The following is a 15,574-nucleotide window of genomic DNA, read 5'->3' as shown; positions in this document are numbered from 1 at the left end:
CATAATGCTGGGATTACAGGTGTGAGCCACTGCACCTGGTTTGTAGTGTCTAGTGCTTCTATACCTTGCTAATTATTTTTTGCCTTTGTGTTTCAAGTTATGTATTTTTTTCTGGATAAAGATATAGAGGAGAATAACCCTTGGTATTCAAATAGTCATAAAATCTGAAAACACACGTATTATTTTATGTTTTACTGATTGAAAATGTATTTCGTAACAGTATGTTCTCCCATAAAAGTTCATTTTAAAAATCTTACAGTTTCTGTATACAAATGGAATTATTTTGCTAAATTAAATTCAGTTTTAAGTTCAGAGACTGGTTATCCAGTTGGGAATTCTTTTGAAATTCTTTTACTCTTTTTACCAATTATAAAACCTTTTATCACATGGTAGCCCAGGACAAGGAGGAATGTGCATCTTTGTAGAGCTGATTTATAATCATGTTCTTTAGATATGCAGCTACATGAGTTATTTATTTGGCCGTTGTCATGGACTACCCAGTGAGGAGATACTTGAAGCCTGTATTCTAGACTTAAAATCTTTCACCAATGAATTCATTACTTAGAATTTTAAATAGTGTCTTCAAAAGGTATTTTTTTCAGGTTTGTCATTGTGCATTAATTCTACAAAAATGAGTAGGTGATATGGGAGATGTAAAGACCCTTGGTTCTTGCTCTCAGGGGGTTTCATATTTCCTACCCTGGATTCCTGTGTGATGATAGATACATTTAGTTTCAGATTTCTCTCCAGTTAATGTTTTTAAATGTTAAATTTTTGTAGTTGTTTCTTGTGGTTTCAAAGGCACTTTATCATATATTATCAGTTTTTACTACTTTTTAAGACTTTGTTATAGTCATTTTGGTTTCTTTCTGCCCCTTTGGGGATCTCTTTCTTCACTATTTTTCTTTCCTTTGCTGAGCTTAAGTCACACTAGTCTTTCAGATTTTTAATTTTTTTTTTAACATGCTTAAGATCTTTCCTTACTCAGGGCCTTTGCATGTGCTATACCCTGTACTTGAAACACTCTTTTCCTTAGAACTCTTGGAGTGGCTAGGTTCTTTTCTTTTGAGTCTCAGCTTTAAATATCATGTACCTCCAAAACATAGCACCTTAAAACAACACACATTTATTATCATGGTATTTGTAGATTGCTATTTCAGGAGGGTCTTAGTTACGTGATTCATTCTCAGGGTTTCTTATGAGATTGCAATCTAAGTGTTCGTCAGAGCTGCAGTCATCTGAAGGCTTGACAAGGGCTGGAGGATTCACTTCCAGGATGGCTCATTCAGGGGCTCTCAGAGTGAGTGGTCCAAGATAGAACAAAGAGGACCTCTCACTGCCTTTTATGTTGTAGTCTCAGGAGTTAAATACTGTCACTTCTGCCACATTCTATTTATTTATTTTTATTTTATTTTATTTTTGAGACCGAGTCTCGTTCTGTTGCCCAGGCTGGATTGCAGTGGCATGATCTTGGCTTACTGCAGCCTCCATCTCCTGGGTTCAAGCAATTCTTCTGCCTCAGCCTCCTGAGTAGCTGGGACTGCAGACTCATGCCACTATACCCGGCTAATTTTTGTATTTTTGGTAGAGACCAGGTTTCATCATATTGGTCAGGCTAGTCTTGAACTACTGACTTTGGGTGTTCCACCCATCTCGGCCTCCCAAAGTGCTGGAATTACAGGCATGAGCCACTGCGCCCGGCCCAGTTTTTAAAAGCAAGTGAGTGGTGGAGCAAGGAGCTCCAAGAATCAGTTACCTCCACAGAAACAACTATGTTAAACTGGAAAAAACTGACAAATCAACTTTTGCATAACTCTGGAATCTGATAGAAAACTTAACAGCATCCAGGGGAGTGCCAGATTTTGATAAGAAAGCATTATGACATTTTTGCTTATATACCTAGTATCCTTTATTTTGTAGCTCAGCAGCAGCTATGGGGCCAGCAACCCATATTCCTGGTGTAGCTCACTGGTGCCAGGAAGGGGACAATAAGATCCTTGTTCTGAAAAAAAATTGTAGTTTTCATTTTGACCTGTCTGGTGGTTCCCTGAGGGACTGACTGGTGCAGATACCTTTGTTTCAGCCCCCCATGAGCTAGAGCAACTTCCTGTTTGTTATCTGTCAACCATCTAAATCTGCTAGAGCTAGTAAATAAATTTGGCAGAGTTTCAGGGTACAGCATCAACCACAAAACTCAGTTGTATTTCTAGGCACCAGCAATGAAAAATGTAAAAAGGAAATTAAGCAAACAATGCGATTTATAATAGCATCCAAAAGAATGAAATACCTAAGGAATAAATTTAACCATGGAGGTAAAAAACTTGTACAGTGAAAAGTACAAAACATTGCTAAAAGACCTAAATCAATAGAAAGACATCTTGTGTTCAGAGATTAGAAGACATTATATTGTGAAGATGGCAGTACTCCTCAAATCAATTCACAGATTTTAAAGATCTATTTCCAAATTTCAGGTCATTTTTTGCAGAAAAGGAAAAGTCAGTTCTCAAATTCATATGGAATTGCAGGGGGCCCCAAATAGCCAAAACATATCAAAAAAGAAGAACCATGTTAGAAGACTCACACTTCTGTTTTCAAAACTTAATATGAAACTGCAGTGATCAAATCAGTGTAGTACTAGCATAAGGATAGGTATGTAGACCAAGGGAATAGAATAGAAAGTCTGGAAATAAACCCATAAATCTATGGCCAACTGATTTTTAACAGAGTTGCTAAGACCATTTAATGGGAAAAGAACAATCTCTTCAACAAATGGTACTGGGATAGCTGGATAGCCACATGTAAAAGAATGAAGTTAGACCCCTATGTTTTATCAAATATAGCAGCCTTTTAGTATAAGATCTGATTGGCTGGATCAACACCCTACATGTAAGAGCTAAAACTTTAAAACTCTTATAAAAAAACCTAGGGTTATTCTTCATGACTTTGGATTTGTCAGTGAATTCTTAGAGAATGATACTAAAGCAGAAATAACAAAAAAGATAAACTGAACTTCATCAAAATTAAACATTTTTGTGCATAAGAGAATAAATTATCAAGAAGTGAAAAGACAGCCTGTAGAATGAGAGAAAATATTTACAAATTATGCTTCTGATAAGGGTCTAGTATCCAAAATGTATAGAAGCTGGGTGCGGTGGCTCACGCCTGTAATACCAGCACTTTGGGAGCCTGAGATGGGTGGATCGCCCCAGCCCAGGAATTCAAGACTAGCCTGGGCAACATAATGAGACCCCATCTGTTTAAAAGAAAAAAAAAATGCGAACTGTATAGAGAACTCTTACAACTTAACAATTGAATTATAGGCAAATTGTTGGTTACCAGAGACCAGGACAGGGCCCAGTTGTGGTGTGCAGGGGGTGGGAAAGAAGGAAGGATGGAGAGCGACTCCTTAATGGGTACAGTGTTTTCTTTTAAGGTGATGAAAATGCTGTGATACCAGATAGAGGAGATGGTTGCACATTGTGAATGTACTAAGTGCCACTGATTTGTATACTTTAAAATGGTTAATTTTTTGTATATGAAGTTCACCTCAATTAAAAAAAAAAAAAAAAAACAAGTCACTAGGTCTGGCCTGCACTCAAGGCAATAGGAATGAAGCTCCACCTTTTGAGGGGAGAATTGCCAAAGAATTTATGGTTATGTTTTAAAACTCGCTCAGACTATCCTCTGGCCGCACATTATTTACATTCCTTGCCCATGCAAAATACACGCACTATCCCATCTACCCCAAGTATTATTTCTTTACAATATCAGCTCAAAATCTAGAATGTCATCTTCTAAATTACATTCAGATAGAGATAATGTTCCTTGGGTCCAGTTCCTTTGAGATGTTTCTTACCTCACCCCCACTGCCCCGAATAGCCAATGTACAATGGTGGGTCAGGCATAAAATTATATCATTATGGGTAGTTCTGTTTAAAAAAAGGGAAGACAGGAAGTGCACGAGTCACTATTCCATAGCAGTTTTGGAATCCAGGCAAGCAAATGTTAGAAGTTTCTTCATTAAAACTAGGTTCTATTCCTACCTCAGGATAGTTTTTCATGGCTCCTTTCTGTGTTCTCTGAGTTTTTTGCTCTGCCCACTGAGTTCTTCCTTTTTCATGGAAGGTAGCCTGTGTGTTGAGCTAGATAGTTTTCTCAGCCTGCTTCCTGTGGTTAGAAATTTTGGAGTCCAAAGCCCTCTTTTCATTTCATGCATCTCTGTGCTATGCAGTCAATGCTGGTAGTGTTTCTGCCAAAAACACTTTGTGGGTCTCCTGTAAATCTCATTGCAGCTTACTCCATTAGAATAATCTATATTCATACATTTTGTTGAGATAATTGTTTCCCTAATTTTGGCCTCTTGATGAGATTGTGCAGGGACAATGCCTTTAAGCTTCTTAGAAGCCCTGTTGAGGAACTGCATGGATCTGTCAGAAAGCTGAACAAAGGATTTTACAGTCACCTTTTCAGCTTGATATTTAGACCATAATTTCCTGACTATTGCCTGGATTTGAGGTTTGCTTGCAAGCTGTCTCATAACTGTAGCATGGTTTGCTGTCTGTAGAGGCTGGAGATTTACAAAATCGACAAGTCTCAGTCCCTCTTTTGTTTAATTGTCGTCTCTTAAGCTTATCTCTCTCCTTTTGTGTTTGATTATAAGCAGCAAGAAGAAACCAGGCAACATCTTAAATGCTTTGCTAGACCACCCAGTTCATTAGGTACATTTTTTACTTTTCCTGTTACTTTTCTGGTTCCTATAGCCAACAGTTGATATGGTTTGGCTGTGGCCCTACCCAAATTTCATCTTTAATTATAGTTCCCATAATCCCCATGTGTCATGGTAGGGACCTGGTAGGAGGTAATTGAATCATGGGGGCAGTTACTCACATGCTGTTCTCATGATAATGAGTGAGTTATCATGAGGTCTGATGGTTTTATAAGGGGCTTTTCCCTCTTTGCTCGGCACTTCTCTCTCCTGCTGCCCTTTGAAGAGGTGCCTTCTGCTGTGATTGTAATTTTCCTGAAGCCTCCTCAGGCTTCATATGAAACTGTGAGTCAATTAAGTCTCCTTTCTTTATAAATTAACCAGTCTCAGGTATTTATAGCAGCGTGAGAATGGACTAATACAGTAAATTGGTACCAGGTAGTGGAGTGCTGCTGTAAAGGACTTGCCTTGTCTCAGATGAGACTTTGGACTTGTACTTTTGAGTTAATGCTGGAATGAGCTAAGACTTTGGGGGACTGCTGGAAAGGCATGATTGTGTTTTGAAATGTGAGGACATGAGATTTGGGAGGGGGCAGGGGCAGAATGATATGGTTTGGCTGTGTTGCCACCCACATCTCATCTTGAATTGTAGTTCCCTTATTCCTCACGTGTCATGGGAGGGACCTGGTGGGAGGTAACTGAATCAGGGAATAACCACCCCGTTCTTGTGATAGTGAATGAGTTCTCAGGAGATCTGATGGTTTTATAAGGGGCTTTCCCCACTTTGCTCAGCAGTTCTCTCTCCTGCTGCCCTGTGAAGAGGTGCTTTCTGCCATGATTGTAAATTTCCTGAGGCCTCCCCAGCCATGTGGAACTGTGAATCAATTAAACCTCTTTTCTTTATAAATTACCCAGGTATTCCTTCATAGCAGTGTGAGAATGGACTAATACAACAGTTTCTAAATTTTCTGCCACCACATAAGAATCTCCTTTTCTCCAGCTTTCTAATATTTCCCTTACCTTCCTGAAACTTTCTTAAAGGCTGTCAGGCTTCTGACAGTTTTTTAATGACTCTTCAGGCTCTTACTAAAACTGTCTTCAAAGTGCTTCTAGCTTCTGCCCACTGCTTAGTTTCAAATCCAATGATACCAAGTCGTTTTAGGTATATGTTACTTAGTCCTGTCCATATTCAAGGTGAGGGGAAATATTATGAGCACTTAAAAATTATGTCAGGTTTTTATGATTTTTTTTTCCTGAATAAACATTTATTCTCTGGGGCAAAGCTTAGTGTTTCTGGGTAAAACTCTTATGGTCTTTTTTACTGAAATTATAAGAAAAAAGTAAAAAGTTTGGAGAGTCACACATTGAGCAATATTCACATGCTTTCTTCAGATTAATTTTTCAGGCAGTAGCTTCCATTTTGAGGTCATTTTATCTGTTGTTGCCCTGCATAGAAAATATACAATATGTACACACATACACTCTCACAAGCACTTAAAAGAACGAGATAGGCAGAATGAATCTGAAGTCTTTCTACAGTAAATGTATATCCTACATTGCCATTTATTTTTAGCAACTTTTAAAATTAGTAGATGTAATTTCTCAGGAAAGTTTATCCACATTGAAGGCTCAGAATCTTACATAGTTTATATCATTTATTCCTTTGGGATTCTTTTGTGAATTGGCTTAAATTGAATTACATATACAGTTTTAAATCAGCTAATTTATCATAGACTACACATCTCTTGATGTTCAGTAGGACAATTTATTTCATTGAAGTGATACTCTTTTTCATAAAAGTAAAATATTTTTTATAAAATTTACATTCATTTTTGACGAAATGAACACAAAGTTTAATCTAGGTTGTGTATATAAAAAGCAGGCATACAGGATTTGTGCAGTTAGTACTAGTTTAACTCTAGTATTCAAAATGTAAGCATGCAGTTTGGTAATTTGGTAGTTACACAACAAGCAGTATTCATTCTTATGTATTTCTTGAACTTAGTTGATGATTTTTAAACTACTAATTTGTAAGTTTGCTGGTATGGCTTATTGCAATATTGTACAGGTACTTGAATGAGTTTTTAAATATTTATACAGTAAAAGAGTACTTGTTTTTAAGTAAAACAGCAAAGCAAATATTCTAGATGTGGTACATTGGATGATGATTTTCAAAGCAGAATGATGTTAATTGAATTTATAAGATAAGGCATAGAATGTAGCATTGACATGCTATTTTTAAAGCACTTTAAAAGACTGATAAGGAGTTTAGAAGAATTGCTTGTCACTGGAGCTCAGACATTTCTTAAGGATCACAATGTTAAGTAAAATACAAGGAGTTAAATGGGTGTAGAAGAATTTTAAGTGAAATGTTGAGCAAAAAATGGGATACTTTTTGATGTTAAGCTTGAATGAAATCTTTTCACTTTTATGCATGTATCAGGTCCTTTACTTTTATCTGAAGAAAGGTGTTATTTGACTTCATATTAACTTATTAATGACTCAAAGAAAAGAAGTCTAATTGGTCTTAGACTATGTCTTAGAGCTTCTATCCTCGGAAAAGAAATGAGCACTTTCTGGTGACCTCTTATGGTCTGAACTCAGAGCTGTTCAGGTTGTGGTCCTTAATGTCTGAATAATGTCATGTTCTCTTTAAACATGCTTCACTAAAGCAGTTAATTCTCAGCATGGGTGTGGGGAGAAATGCCAGGGTGCTTTGAATAACTCATTCCCCTCAGGTGGTGATACAGTTTCAGGTGAGCAGTTCTTAGACAGAAACTTCCCCCGCCTCCCCCTCTTTCCCCTTACCCCTGTTCAATAGGGAGCTTCAAAAGTCTACCTTCTTTTTTTCTTTGAGATGGAGTCTCACTCTGTCACCCAGGCTGGAGTGCAGTGGCGTGATTCCCGGCTTACTGCAACCTCTGCCTCCTGGGTTCAAGCGATTCTCCTGCCTCAGCCTCCCAGGTAGCTAGGGTTACAGGCGTGTGCCACCATGCCCAGTTAATTTTTGTATTTTTAGTAGAGACAAGGTTTTGCCATGTTGGCCAGGCTGGTCTTGAACTCCTGACCTCAAGTGATCCACCCGCCTTGGCCTCTCAAAGTGCTGGGATTACAGGCCTGAGCCACTGTTTCTGGCCAAAAGTCTACCTTTTGAGAACCTTTTGAATTAGGTAAAGAAAAGAACAGCAGGAGAATTAGCCCAAGTCAGTCCAGAAGCCTGTAATGTACTTAGTTGGTAAAAGGGAGGTTGCATTATCTAAAAATAGATCATACTATCTGGATGTGAATTCTAATTCTGTTCCCAAATAACTTTATGTCTTTGGGCAGGTTACTTAACCTCTCTACTTCAGTTTTACCATCTGCAAATAGAGTTGTTATGAGGATATAATTATATATATACACACCTAGAACAATGTTTTGCACATAGTATGCTCAATAAAGTTTAGCTTTTGTTTTTATTAATGCCACTACTTATACCATCACTACTGCTGTTGTAACATTTTGGCCAGGTTTTTTGTTTTTGTTATTGTTCTGTTTGTTTAGTTTTCGGGTTTTTTTTGCTGGTTGCCCCTACTGGTTTTGCCCTACCTTGTGGCCACCAAAATAACATTACTGATCTGGTGTGAGCCGATGTAGATTCAATTTTTTAAAAAACATTTTAAAACAAATTTTAACTGGTCAAATATGTTTGGAAGAGTTGGTAGATATTAAACCTAGTTTTAAAATTAAAAATAAATATATTTGGGCCAGGCACGGTGGCTCACGCCTGTAATCCCAGCACTTTGGGAGGCCAAGACAGGCTGATTGCTTGAGCCCAGGAGTTCAAGACCAGCGTGGGCAACATGGTGAAACCCTGTCTGTACAAAAAAAAAAAAAAATTAAAAAACACAAAATTAGCTAGGCTTGGTGATGCATGCCTGTAGTCCCAGCTATTTGGGAGCCTGAGGTGGGAGGATGGTTTGAGCCTGGGCAGTTGAGGCTGCAGTGAGCCATGATCATGCCACTGCACTCCAGCCTGGGTGACAAAGTGAGACTCTCTTTATCTCTCTCTCTCTCTAAAAAGAAAAAACATATATATATTTATATATTTATTATATATTTATATTTTTACAATATATATTTTTATATTCTTTAATATTTTTATTTTTATTAATATGTAATATGCATTTGTTCTTTACTGGTTTTCCTAAATATAAGTGTATATATATGTATATTTGTGTGCATATATTTGAAAATATGTATAAATATACATACACACACACACACATATATATTTTTTTTTTGAGGAAAACCAGTAAAGAACATTTACTTATTCTCATTCCTTTACATGGTAAAGAGTAAATTTTATTTAATAAGAAATATTTCAGATAAAATTATTGACCACAAATTGAAAACTTGTAAAAGAATTGATTACTTGTTATTTCTAATTTTTCCTATGTAATCACAATTAAAACAAATTCTTATATAGTTATAACTGTGTAAATATTGTTCACTTATATTATCATTACATGTTATTTCTTTTTGTGATTTTCAGAACCAATAATTGTCTCCGTTTTTGTTACTGTTGTTGTTTTTACAGTTTTCTAATCACTAGTTTGTTCCCAAATGCTACATTCCCAAACTCTCTGCTGGAGCTCTGAGCTCCTCTGTGTATGTTCAAACACAATTTATTAATGCCGCACTTTTTTTTTTTTATTGATTCATCCCTTCAATAGTCTTCTGTCCTTTACTAATTGGAACTAATTGCTCTTTAGGAGTGTTGAGCAGCTGTCATCCTAAGACTTCCTTTCAACATCAACCTGTAGAATGTCCTCTTTTTTTTCTTCTGTAATCTCTTTATCCCTGATGTTGTCTTCTGTCTTTCTTGTTTTACTTCCTTATTTTTATGTATCATATCTCCCAGTAGCTTCCTGACATCAGCAGTTTTTTTCAGTCATTGCATATCTGACCATGTCTTTATTGTACATTTACCCTTAATTGATTGATTGATTGATTGGGTGTAAAATTTTGGATTGAAAATAACTTTCTTTTATAATTTTGAAGACCTTGCTCTTTTTCCTTGCTCAGCAATAATGCTGATGAGAAGATAGATGCCATTTAGATACCTGATTCTTTGAATGTTTGAATGTGGGAGGTTTTTGGATCTTTACATTGTCCCTGTTATTTAAAACTTTCCTAATAATGTGCCTTGGTATACATCTTTTCCCCATTCATCGTATGGAGTGTCTTTTGACTTTTTAAATCTGGAAACACCCTTCAGTTCTATGTGATTTCATGTTTGCTATTTCTTGGTAATTTTCACTGTCTCTCCTCTCTGTCTCTGGATCTCCTTTTATTTGGTTGTTGAACCTTTTAGGTTAGTCTTTCAATTATCTTTTCTGTTTCCTTTTCCCTCTTTTTCTCTTTTTATTCTTCTGAGATTGCCTCAAGTTTATCTTCCAAACTTGCTATTTTTTCATATCAGATATTTAATGTCTAAGATAGCTTTCTCTTCTACATTATTATTTCATTATTATTATTTTGAGTTATCTTTTGCTCCCTGCCTTGTCTCTGTTTCTTCTGTGTTTGTTTTGATCTCTGACATTTCACTTTATGGGCTTTCTTCAAATGTACGGGGATTATATTTGAGAGAAGCACTAAAATTACCTCTGGCAGCTCTGTGTGTAAGAGTGGAACTAGTTGACCAGCAAATTTTGCTGTAAAAGATGTTAGGGTTCACTACTCTGAATTCACATGCTTCTTGTGACTTTTCTCTTTGCAAGCTTAAGTCTTATTTTTGGTCTGCTGAGTTAGCTACTTACATATTTATCTGTTTTCTAACTTCCAAACATTTTTCTAGCTTCCAGATTTTTGACATCTCCCATATGCTGTTATCTATTCAATCCCTGTGCTGTTTGTCTTTTGGGGTTTATCCTTTTCTGTGGCTTTATTGTAGTTTTGAGAGGGTTTTGAGAGGGATAGGTGTAAACCTGTGTGTTCTAATCTCCATTTTGATGGGAGCTCCTGCCATTTGTAATTTCTTGGAGTGTTCTAAAATTATAATTTTTATTTTTATTTTTTAAATCAGTCTATCTATCTATCTATCTATCTATCTATCTATCTATCTATCTATCTATCTATCTATCTATCTAAGACAGTCTCACTCTGCTGCTCAGGCTGGAGTGCAGTGGTGCGATCTCAGCTTACTGCAACCTCCACCTCCTGGGTTCAAGCAGTTCTCCTGCCTCAGTCTCCCGAGTAGCTGGGATTATAGGCGCCTGCCACCATGCCTGGGTAATTTTTGTAGTCTTAGTAGTGACGGAGTTTCACCATGTTGGCCAGACAGGTCTTGAACTCCTGACCTCAAGTGATCTGCCCATCTTGGCCTCCCAAAGTGCTGGGATTACAGGTGTGAGCCACTGTGCCTGGCCTAAAATTATAATTTTTGATATTGACTTTGTAATATGATCTCTTTATAAATCTATAAAACCCTCAATATATTTCAGTGATTAACAAACTCCTTGAGTGCCCATAAATTAGAACAATTCAAAGAAAAAATCATAGTTTGTTCAATTCTGATTTGTTTTAGACAAGTTTTCAAAGTGACAAGCAGGGAAGGGAAAACTTCTGTAAGGTAGCATTACAAGGAATCAGGACAATTAAAGCAAATCATATCCAAATTTATAGTTGATTAGAATAGAGGTAAATGGTCCAGGCACGGTGGCTCATGCCTGTAATCCTAGCACTTTCAGAGGCCAAGGCAGGTGAATAGCTTAAGCTCAGGAGTTCAAGACCAGCCTGAGCAACATGGCAAAACCCCATCTCTACCAAAAATTCAAAACTTAGCCAGGTGTGGTGGTGCTCACCTGCAGTCCCAGCTACTCAGGAGGCTGAGGTGGAAGGATTGCTTGAGCCCAGGAGGCTAAGGTTGCATTGAGTCGACTTTGCGCCACTGCAGAGCTAGACCCTGTCTCAACAACACAACAAAAAGAATAGACATAAATGATGTTTTTCTTTTTCTTAACCACTGTGTCTTTTACAATAATTTTGTCTAGGTTATGGAACGAAAGTACAAGCTTGGACCCCTTGTTATGTAATTGATACTGTGCTTGACTTAACATGTGTATCTGTTAAGTCAAGGTTGTTGCATTGCAACCTCTTGTTATTTGTGTTCACAACTTAGCTTGGTTACCTTTGGCCCGTGAAACTTTCTGGTTCTTTTTTTTTTCCTTTTGCTTTAGTTTGAGGGATTCGTTTGGCCATTACCTACTTAGTCGTGGTACTGGGGAACTGACTTTCTTTTAGGATATAGCAGAAAGTTTTAGATGGATATTTTGGTGTCCCAGTTGTTTTCAGTGAAATTTTTCTCCATTCTTTTTTCTCCTTTTTGATTATTTCATGGATGAAAGGTCTTTTCAGCATAGTGAGAGATCTGTATTGCCAGCTTTTGCTTCTGATTTATTTTCAGCCCAGAGGACCTGTATTCTCTGGCAGCTTTTACTGTAGCTGTTTCCAGTCCAGACTCTGGATTGGTCCTTAAGCAGTGGTGGAGCAAATAATGACACAGAGCAAGTTTAGCATTGGACCATTGAAAAATTTCATAAAACTAACTTTTTAGATAATGTAGATCAAATTTTTTCTCTGATTTCAGAATTTCAGAACTGAAATTCACTGCTACATTAAGGGAGAGATTTATATTTCACATCAAGTATTGATACTTGGGTCTATTGTGTGTGGATCCTGCATTCTTAATATAATTTTCAGAAAATGTATGGGTTATAACAATATAAAGAAAAATTTCCAAATTTAATTTACTTCTATCTAGTTTGGCTTATTGCAGTTGGGGAAAAATTAGGGGCCTAAAATTAAATTGCCATTTTCATCAATTTATAATGTGGCTTTTAAAAAGGAAATGGTATATGATAACCATTACAAGATATGTTGGTTTTTAAAATTTTAGTGCATACACCTGTGCCCTGGGTAACTATTATAAACAAATCTTTTAAAATATTTTTATTCAAGAAAAGTATGGAGCACGATTGGAAATAGTGCCTTATGAATTTGATTTTTATACCTATTATAGAAAAAGCTTGTCTGATGAGAATGTATCCTGACAAATTGACATGTTTTGATAGGTGCTGAGGTAATTGTACAGATTTCTAAAATTAAACAAATTGCAAACAGAGATTTCTGTAGAAGGTTAATCCAATATCACAGTTTTTGTGTTAGTTTAAGTGTTGCTAAATATGACAAAGATCTTCTTTTGGCATTTCTGAGCATGTGATGTAAATTAGGTGTTGAGATAGGTCAACTGTATTACATAGTAAGAATTTGTTTTCTGGATATTAGTGGAAGATATTCCCAAATCTTTAGTATGAGTTGATTAAATAATATATCTGTTTGTTCATATTTACTGTAAACACTTGAATTGCTTATGGCAAGTCCACCTTTAAAGAGTATGTATTAACAAAATTGGTCTTTCTATGCAATAAACTTCAAAATGCAACATTTTGTTGTTACCAAGGAGCATTCTACAGTAGTGTTGTGTATGATATAAAGCAAATTTATGGGAATTGTCTCTGCCATATGAAAGTTTAAAATATATTATTGAATAGAAGATGCTATTTTGAAAATAGAATGCACTTAAGTGCATTTTTAAAAAGCATATACATACTGAAATTTGTAAAATATTTTTAAAATACTCTGAAAAGAAACTGCAAAAAGTTTTTGGTGAAGTAATGGAATACAGAGTTCTTGTCAATATAAAAATTGTAGACATTAATCACTTAGAGTTTATATGCTTTATTACCTCTAATAGAAACATGATTCTTTGGGATTTGTGATACTTGATATAATATGTAAAATATTTAATAAATTGCTATATCATTTGAGCTTTCTCTTCGTGGTAGTGGTGGCTTTTGGAAAAAACAAACAAAAGACAATGCTTGATTTTTATTCTGGGAAATTTCTCATTTAATTTTTATAGGCTAGGGCCTAGGCATCAGGATTTTTTTAAAAACCTTCCTAACAGATTCCAATGTGTGGCCTGGGTGAGAACCATTGACTTATGGGTTGTAGTATTGGGCCTTGTGATAAAACAGATAATAAATATTTGCTCAAATTAAAAAGCAAAGGATTTTCTCAATTTTTTAAGTTAACTTTTTATTTTTGAATAGTTTTAGGTTTATAGAAGAAATAGAAAAATAGTTTAGAGAGTTTCCGTATACCACCCACATTCAGTCTTCCCTGTTATTAATATCTTATATTCGTATGATACATTTGTCTAAATAATGAACCAATATTAATACAGATTTGAAACTAAAGTGCCTATTCTTTTCAGATTTACTTAGTTTTTACCTAATGTTCTTTTTGTGTTTTAGGACCCATCAAGATGCCGTATTACATTTAGTCATCATGTCTCCTTAGGCTTCTCTTTTTTAAAAAAAATTGATATATAACAATTATACATATTTACAGGGTAAAGTGTGATATTTTGATACATGTATATATTGTGTAAAAATCAAATCAGAATATTTAGCATTTCCATCACCTCATGCATTTATCATTTCTTTGTGGTAAGAACATTCAAAATCTTCTGCCATTTTGAAATATACAATATTGTTGACCACAGTCACTGTACTATGCAACAGAACACCAGAACTTATTCCTCCTAACTGTAATTTTGTATTTATTGACCAATCTCTCCCTACCACCCGTAGCCTCTACAAGCCTCCCCTACCTCTGGAAACCACCATTTCTACTCTCTACTTCCATGAGATCAGCTTCTTTAGTCTTTCTGTGCTTGGCTAATTTCACATGGTATGTATATACCATAAAAATGAATGAAGTTTTGTCATTTGTGGCAAGCACGTATTTACCTGGAGGACGTTAAATGATATAAGCCAGGCACAGAAAGGGTTCATGATGTTGCAGCCTCTCAGAATGTCCTTGTTTTTGATGACCTTGAGAGTTTTGGGTAATAATGGTTAGATATTTTGTAGAATGTCCTTCAATTGGGACTTTTTTTTCTAATGATGAGATGAGGCTTATTGGTTTTTGAAAAGACCCAGAGATAAATATAAGTCTCATCACATCAAGAGTAAATTATTCTGTCAACATGACTTACCACTGTTGATGTTAAGCAGGATCACATGACTGAGGTAGCATGTCATGTTTCTTTACAGTAAAATTATTCTTTCTTTCTTTTCATACTGTACTGTGGAAGGAAGTCACAGTACACAGCTCACATTTAAGAAGTGGGGGGTTATTCTCCACTTTCTTGAGGATGGAGTATTTAGAATTTTTCCTACACAGGAGGTTTGTCTCTTCTCCCCATTTATTCAGTCATTCGCATCAATATTGACTCATGGTTATTAGTTTGTATTTTGAATTATAATCCAGTACTACTATGTTTATTTATTTATTTATTTTGCTTAAATTGTTCCATCTTTGGCCATTGGGAACCTTTTGTTTTGACTCCTTTGTCCCTATGACATATCCCCATCATTGTGCAGTTTTGTTTTGTTTTTAGCTCTTCCTTACTCTCTGACACTATAAGATATTCTAGGCTCATCTTGCATATTTCCTGTTCCAGTACTAGAATAAGGAGCCTACTTCCTTTTACTGGAAAACTGTAGAAAATCAAATTTGGATTCCAGGGGGACTTTTTCTACTGTGGGATGTTGTTGCTTCTGTGCCCTCTCAGCTTATGAGGCAAGGAGATATATGTGTGTATACTAGCCTATGTATATACACATGTATAACTATATATGTAGGCAAGTGTGTGTGTGTATATATATATGTATGTGTATACATCTGTATCTGTATTAAACTAAACATTAGTTTATACTGTTGTGTCTGACTCTAATCCATTATTATTCTAGATGGGTC

At 35.9% G+C, this 15,574-nt stretch overlaps 1 protein-coding gene across 10 annotated transcripts in view; it reads left to right on the top strand.

The window, feature by feature from the left end:
- STK3 (serine/threonine kinase 3) overlaps positions 1 to 15,574 on the top strand; it is a 422,170-nt gene that overhangs the window by 236,998 nt on the left and 169,598 nt on the right. The gene's annotated exons all lie outside the window — the stretch shown is intronic.

Source organism: Gorilla gorilla, chromosome 7 (genome assembly GCF_029281585.2).
Source record: "Gorilla gorilla gorilla isolate KB3781 chromosome 7, NHGRI_mGorGor1-v2.1_pri, whole genome shotgun sequence".
Taxonomy (NCBI): domain Eukaryota; kingdom Metazoa; phylum Chordata; class Mammalia; order Primates; family Hominidae; genus Gorilla; species Gorilla gorilla.
This window is presented reverse-complemented; position numbering and strand designations above follow the sequence as displayed.